The sequence below is a fragment of the Notolepis coatsorum genome, assembly GCF_963971535.1.
Source record: "Notolepis coatsorum genome assembly, chromosome: 5".
NCBI classification, from domain to species: Eukaryota; Metazoa; Chordata; class Actinopteri; order Aulopiformes; family Paralepididae; genus Notolepis; species Notolepis coatsorum.
This window is the reverse complement of record NC_140169.1, coordinates 142,366,084-142,374,740: the sequence shown is the minus strand read 5'-3', so window position 1 is coordinate 142,374,740 and position 8,657 is coordinate 142,366,084.

Genomic DNA, 8,657 nt, shown 5'->3' with positions numbered 1-8,657 from the left:
TCACGGCATAGGAATCATCGTCATTCTGGCACTGGCTACTGCACTGACACACATGTCGGTACTTGTAGGCTAAGTCCTTAGTTCTGCAGGAACATCTTCCAGAAGAACAGTTAGCTTTACATCTGCATTGGACCATCTCAATGATGGCCTTCAGGCCCTGAAGTTCAGGGCTGGGAGGACCTCTCTGGTTGTTGGCTTCATGCCATCTGAATCTTTGAAGTACCCATTGTGCAGGGGTCCAGCTGCGGATCTTGCAGAGCAATGGATGCCAGGCTGTGCCCATACCCTGGTTTGTACATGGACCCTCAAGATATGCTGCTTCAGAGCTCCATGTGTTGGAGGGAGCTTGTCACTCTGCCCTGTGTTTACAGAAGAGATGCCATTGCAGTTCAGGGATTGTCTTGATGTTGATACCCTTGGCTGCACATACAAAGGAAGCCAGTGTGGACAGCATTCCTTCTGTCACTTCTGCTTCATCCAAAAGCATCTGAAAACCATTGATAATGTCTTCATCTGCTTTGAGATAGATCTGCAGCCAGGTTGCCTTGCCTATACACGGGAGAACCTGCCTGTGTTGTCGGCCCCAGTGAATGCATGGAAAGCTGGCAAAGCCGTTGCTCTTTCTTTTCCTAGAGCTCGCCACAGTGGTTCAATTTGCACAACACCAGAGGCCATCGAAATCAATGTGTTCTTCAGCAAGAGATCATAGTTTGCTGTGACTAGCACTAGAACGTCTGTATCTGGTGAGAACAACATCAACTGTGCATCAGCTGGGTTTCGGTGTGTTGCCAGCACAGCTTGGTGGATCAGCAGTGTGTCTGCTTCTTCGTGGTTATTTCCTTCAAAGATTAGGTCTTTGTTGCTCCTAGTGTGCCCAGAAGATGACGTGATGATCAGCTTGGAGGATCCCCTGTTGCAAGGAACAAAGTTAACTTTTTGGCTTACCAGTCAAGGTGGCTGGTAAATAAAATAAAAAACTACCAGCCAGGCAGATTTTTTACCAGCCAAAAATTTGAAATAGCTTTTTAGTATATCGCCATGTGTTATTATTACTATATACAGTGCTCTACGCTAACCTTTTCCCCAGGGAGCACATGTGCTCCTAAATAAAAAAAGAATTAGGAGCACACAAAGAAATTTAGGGAGCACAGTGAAAATGTTTCAAGTAACAGAGTTTATTAACAAACTATTTATTACATGCATATTATACTGTGCGTGTGCATACTAAGCCCTTCCCATAGTCGAGCGGACCGTACACGGAGCAGACTCCCGCGGGCTCAAAGCGGACCCAAAGCAGAGTCCAAGTGCGAAGCTCCTATTTTCTGACGCGCGGACGTCCGCAGCGCCCACTTGGTGTCACACAAAACGCTGCTCGGGGTCTTTGTTGACCATGACCTGCATTAAATGTGACACCGCGCGAGGAGAGTTTGAGATTAGCCCTTGACACCATCGCCATCTTGTGGTAAAAACGATGGCACAGATAGACGCACATTTTGAGGAGAGACTGGCAAATGAAGTACAGAAATACAGACATTTATATGATGCATCACTCCGGGACTATAAAAAGCTGGCGCCACTAGCTGTATGTATCTGTAAACTGGCGCGAGACATGTAGGAAATTGGTCCGTGGAGGTCCGCTGAGGTACGATCGAATTGACTATGAAAGCTCAATGAGTCCAGTGGACCTCCGCGGAGTCCAGTCCGTGTACGGTCCGCTCGACTATGGGAAGGGCTCTCCTTGTATCAAGAGCTCAGTCAACTAGAGAATGACAGCATGTTGTCTAGTGTTAGTCCTTGTATCTAGAGCTCAGTCAGTCAACTAGAGAATGACAGCATGTTGTCTAGGGGTGGGACGATACATCGATCCAGATCGATATATCGATCTATTATCAATAATCAAATAGGATCGATGCCACGTAAAAAGATCGATTCATATTGCGATACTCTTATTTTGAAAATCCGGCAACGTCATCGCCCCGCGCCCAGTGTTGTGAAACTCAAACTCCGTTTAACATCAACAGCAGTAGCGTCTAGAGCGTCACTAGAGCAAGACTAGTGTGCCTATTCTGTGACCCAAAACATGTCCCTGCTGTTTTATTCCACAACGGGTCCAATGCATCTAACCTGCTTTGCAATCCTCGTCACTCCATTATGCCCACGTCGCGTTAAAGATCGAAGATAACGTTACTTTAGCGTGAGCTAACAAGCTAACCCAGAGCCATAGGCAGAGAGAAGTGGGGACTGGGAGGGTGCATTCTCGGGGATAGCCCCACTAACAGGATCTGGCCGGTACTGCACCTTGGGACTCCCAATATGCTTTTCCAGCCAAAATACAGCTCTGTGACAGTGAATAGGATATTAATATCGAGAAAAAAAAGAAATGAACCAAAAACAGTGAACAGGAGGTCTATTTGTATTAAAAACAATAGATTGTTTTTCATTTAAATGTCTGGAAGAGCTCAAAAATAAAAATGTCATGATATTTCCATTGCCTTTTTTTTGTTGATTTAAATGTTACTGATTGTATTAAATGGGCACATAATATCGTCTCATATCGATCGCAGGCACCTGAATCGAATCGTATCGTATCGTATCGTGGCAGACTGTGTGATATCGGATAATATCGTATCGTTGTCCAAAGAATCGATATCGTATCGTATCGTGATTAAACTGGTGATTCCCACCCCTAATGTTGTCTAGTGTTAGTCATTGTAGCAAGAGCTCAGTCAGTCAGCTAGAGAATGACAGCATGTTGTCTAGTGTTAGTCCTTGTATCTAGAGCTCAGTCAGTCAACTAGAGAATGACAGCATGTTGTCTAGTGTTAGTCCTTGTATCTAGAGCTCAGTCAGTCAACTAGAGAATGAGAGCATGTTGTCTAGTGTTAGTCCTTGTATCAAGAGCTCAGTCAGTCAACTAGAGAATGACAGCATGTTGTCTAGTGTTAGTCCTTGTATCTAGAGCTCAGTTTAACTAGAGAATGACAGCATGTTGTCTAGTGTTAGTCCTTGTATCTAGAGCTCAGTCAACTAGACTAGAGAATGACAGCATGTTGTCTAGTGTTAGTCCTTGTATCTAGAGCTCAGTCAGTCAACTAGAGAATGACAGCATGTTGTCTAGTGTTAGTCCTTGTATCTAGAGCTCAGTCAGCTAGAGAATGACAGCATGTTGTCTAGCATTAGTCCTTGTATCACAGACTATCCTTCTATCCAATTACATGAAAGTCAGTGAGTATTGTATGACTCAGACTTCAGCAATAATCATGACTCATGAGCATTATAAAATAAAAACACACATGGCATGGTGGAATTAATATCATAAACATATTTCTTGATGTTTCCTTTTTTTAAGTAAGTAAAGAGGCCTATGTTCATATCGGTGAGCACAATTTGTAACACAAAAAGAAAGACGTGTAGCCTATTTATTTATTTAATATTTTATTTATTCATTTTATTATTATTATTTTATTTGTTGCCATGCCTAAAATAATAGTCAAGCATAGGGCTAAAACATTTTCATAAACAATAATAAAACATTTTGTTATATGGTTATAATAAAAGCTTTTCTATACATTTGTCTGATTGATTGATTGAAAACTTTATTAACAGATTGCAGAATGGGTACAATACAGTACAGCTCAGTGGACTGGAGGATGAAGACCAGAAAAAGACTTTTGACTTTTTTACATAAGGGTCCTCCATTTTCAATTCATCAAAACATTTAGAGACATACAGTAGTTTCATAAAAAAAGAATAATAATAATAATAATAATAATAATAATAATAATAATAATAATAATAATAATAATAATAATAATAATAATAATAATAATAATAATAATAATAATAATAATAATAATAATAAAAAAAGAAAAAAAATTGCCACAAACAATCGGTATCGGCCGATTGTGTTAGTTGAACAATCGGTATCTGTGGCAAATTTTCATATCGGTGCATCCCTAGTACCGTTCGGTACGACCTCCACGGTTTGGGGCATGTGTGTATTGTTCGGTACACGGTTCGAACGTGTACCGTTCCACCCCTAGTTCCTAGTAGTTGTAGTTGGATGTCTGGCAGCAGTCATTCACTATGAATTGAAAATGGGGGACCCTGATGTAAACAAGACAAGTGGGGGGGGGGGGGGGGGTATCTCAGTCTGTGACTGACTGAACGTGCTTCTCATCTTGACTAGCTCGTCGCTCGTAGAGGGGGTCGGAGGGATTCTCCAGGATAGCAGCCAGCTTCCTTCTTATCCCCCTCTCTGCCATCACCTCTAGTCTGACCATCTCGACTCCCACCACGGAGCTAGCCTTCCTCACCAGCTTGTTCAGTTTGTTGGTGTCGCTCGAGTTGATGTAGCATGCCACAGCATAGAAGAGGACGCTGGTCACTACAGACTGGTAGAATGACTGCAGCAGTCTATTGCAAACATTGAAGGACCCAAGTCTCCTCAGGAAGAACAGCCTGCTCTGTCCCTTCCTGTAGAGGGCCTCTGTGTTGTCCGACCAGTCCAGTTTATTGTTCAGGTGTACCCCAAGGAACTTATATGACTCCACCTCATCCCCGCGGATGGTGATGGGAATTGGGGGGGGGGGGGGGGGGGGCTCTTCTTGCCCCTCCGGAAGTCCACCACCAGCTCCTTGGTTTTCCTGATGTTGAGTTGGAGGTGGTTGCTGTCGCTCCACCCCACAAAGCTCTCCACCAGGGCTCTATACTCATCATCGTCGTCGGGGATGTAGCTTACGATGGAGGAGTCATCAGAGAACTTCTGCAGGTGGCACCCGCTTGAGTTGTGGCAGAAGTCTGAGGTATAGAGGGTGAAGAGGAAGGGTGACAGCACAGTTCCTTAGTCCTTACATAATGGTACACTACATGTCTACATTTACATTTAGTCATTTAGCTGACAAACACTATTGTTTCCCCCAAAAGAAAGCTGTTAACGGTCCGTGGGCTGAATCATCAACAGTCTAAAAGCTGTTACTTCCTTCTAAACAGCAGAGTCGGGGTCACCGAAAGGTCAGAGAAAAGTCTGCACGTGCGTTCTCACCCAAGACGACGGCGGTGATGACGTCGTGATGCACGATGCAGACTGCAGTTTCCTTCTGGATAGCCCTTCAGCGTCCTTCTGCGATGACGGTCAGGTAATTCCGTTCAGATAATAAATAAATATATATATATATGACCATGCGCATTACTTGTGTCCACGCCACCTTTCATTGATTGTATCACCATGCAACTTAACTAAACCCCTACAGGTGTCGAATTAAAATGCTGCTGCTGTTTAAACCCTCCATCTCCCTCTTCCTAGAGCAATGTCCAGTGTGCACCTCCTTCCGAATCCTCGCCAGAAACATATGACCTGAACAGCAGGATTACATTTATTAAAAGGAAGAATATTTTATGGCTGGCAAGGTTCCAGGTGAGCACCTTGTCAGAACAATATCAAAATTGCACAAGTTGAATGGAAATTAGTTATTATTAAAGATGCTGGTACAATTTTCCAAATATTGAGGTTGTACACAGTTCAGTGCATAGTATAATGAGAAAAAGAATAGACCCACACACTTTTGATCAAGATGGTTAACCAAAACACTACACCATCGATGCCCTTAACACATTCAGCGCCAGGTCTTTATTCAATGGATATAGTTTTAGACTGCTACATTTGCGAGTGCTTAAAATATATCTTATATTATGGCTTATGGGTCTAATAACGCCGACGACTGTCAGTGAGTTGCTTCCAGTCAACATGCCCAAAACAGATTGTTTTTTCATCCGTACATTTCCGTTTTATACCGTTTTGAATAGAGTATGGTTTGGGTGCTTCTGAGTAATTCCAGGAAAAAGACGAGAAAAGGGCATCTTAGTGTAATCCAGTCATCATGTTGTAATTTTTCGGCTGATTATCTAATCATCCTGAAATCAAAGCTAGATTATCATTATTATATCTCGTCGTGCATACATGAAATGGCCCTCGTAGCGGGGAGAATGAGACCCACTGTTCTTTTCTTCTCTTGTAGGAGGTGGAGGAGGACAAGAGGCGGGCAGAGCAGAGGGGCGCAGCACTGTCCCACAATCGTGTTAAGGTAAGTTTGATTACCGGCCACTAGAGGGCACTACAGGCCTCTTAAAGGGGAACTCCACTTTTTTTGGAAATTAGCTTATTTAACATCTTCCCTGGAGTTAGACAAGAAGATACACATACCTTTTTTGTCTCTGTGCGTGCATTTTAGCTTTGGGAATAGACGCTCCGTTAGCATAGCTTAGCTTCATCACTGGAAGTGAGGCAGGACAGTAGCCTTACAGTGTATTGCAAGGTCTGACATTGACCAAACTTGATATGCATGACCTTGGTGGGCTCTAGGTCAACTCCTGAAAAGGGGGTCAATGTCAGACTTTGCAATCAAAAGTTAGGGGGCTAATAACCCTTGCCATAATTTCAGTGCGCCCCCTAACTTTTGAAGCTGTAGCCCTATTTTCCGAAATTTTGCCTAAAGGTACATGTCCAAGTAAATGGAAGATTGCTCCATTTCTACAAGGTCAATTTGCATGTTCCTGGTATCTAGGAACATCTAGGTACCCGGGGGTATGTATTCCCAGTGTCAGAAATATTGTGTCTGTTACTAGGCTTACGTAAATTGTGATGAAACAAAGGAGAATATAAATTATGATTTTTTTTGTGCATCTTTGCCAGTGAATAACACCATGTTACAATTGTGCTGGAACCGAGCTCACTCACTGAGCTCATTCACCACCTTATTGAGATCAAGTGTACAAAAAATCTAAGCAAATTAATAAAGGGAAGATTAAACAGAAGGATTTGTAGATACAGTAATAAATTATAATCCATTTGAATGATACATTCGACCTTATTATGGCCAAATCATACATCTATGGATAAGGGAAAATCTACTCTTTCCAATGGCAGTGTTAAATCTGCTAAAATGGCTAAAACACCACAATTGGGGGACCCTACAGCTTAACAGGTTAAAAAGAGAATGCTACTCATTTTTAAGAATTCCAACATTTAGGGTGAAATCTGTATGATCCATATGTAGGACAGCATGTCGATTTTGCAGGATATTTGTGGAAATTGCAAAACAATTGCGGGGAGATTATATATGAAGAAAAACTATCATGTGATCTCCACTATGACTTGTTGCACAGATATTAGGAAATACTATACGTTTTCCAATTCACTGTCAGTAATGAATTATGCAACACTGTCTAGACTACTGTCACCTGAATTATACACGTGAATATTTGTTCAGTATCACAACATTATTTGACTATTTTGAACAATACCACCTGCGAAAATAATAACGTTATGATGATGATGAAAAATCACACATTTGAAAATATACGGCAAACCAAACCTTCCCAATCAGCTTCATTACAATGTGCTATTTCTTTAGTCTATTCCTGCTTTTGGTTTGGTTTGCATTCCTTACAGAGGAGCAACAGCATAATCACCATTCCCAGGTTATTTTGGCCGTCTGGATGGTCTGTTTGTGGTGGACTGCCACCAATGGATCTCATGTTTGGAGAAACGCTGTTCTTTTCCTCTTCTCTCTTGTAGGCTGTTGTCCTGGCGCTCCTGCCGTCACTGAAAATATAATATATTTTTAAATCTGTGGTAGAGCCAATATTTATTTAAATTGCATATTCCACCTCTGAAATGGTCTAGATCCATTTCCCGTTTGTATGACGCAATAAACGCCGAAATCATATTGATTATCGCATTTCGGAAGCGATCCCATGCACTCGAGTGTGTATCTAGATCCACGTTACAATATTACTGCCGGAGGAATTTCCTCGATGCACCGAGCGCCACTTCCGGTTTGGCTTGGAGTGTAACTCGCCCGACATCCACCAGGCGGCGGTATTGAGGCGTTGCAATATCAGACAGGGTCCAGCTGCAGTCCCGGAGGGAGGCTGGATGAATTATGAATGCCATGGCGAAAAAATTAAATATTGATCCCAAAAACGAGTTTGTTCGTTGTTGGCGCACAAACGCATGGCGGGCAATAACGAATTATCACGTTCTTGGCGCACAATGTGTTAAGGAGAGTAGCCATTTGAATGAATAACGCCAACGCCATTTTGACAGGCATTTCTCCAACAAATCATCAACCGACAAACGCTATTGTGTGGCACAGGGGTCGGCTACAGTTTGAGTGGTTGTTTGCTCTACCAGTTGAAAGTATCGTCTGGGACTTGGGGCTTTTTGTGTGGGAAGTGGCCCAAAAACGGACTCTCGCTTCTCTCTCCATCCTTGCGTCATTGTTTTGAATGGAGCGTCCTCCCCGCCCGGCTCGCACGCTCCCTTCTGCTGGACAGAGAGAACTGGCACAGGGAGGGGGGGGGGGGGGGGCTACAGGAGGGGAGAGGAGCGCAGGCTCGCGGCCCGGGTGGAGGCGTGTGCCCCGTCACTCCACTTCTTTTTTTTTTTTTTTTTTGGTCTTTTTCCCCCTCCATTTTCCTCCGATTTTCTCCCATCCAAATGTTAGTCGTATGCCAATTCCCAGTCCCTTCCTGGTCGCTGCGCACTTACCCCCCACAGTCAGATCATCTGGGAGAGTGGAGGCTACCACGTGCTTCCTCCGACACACGTCCAGCCAATCACCGCTTCTTTTCACCTGGCAGCGCGGATTCTCATT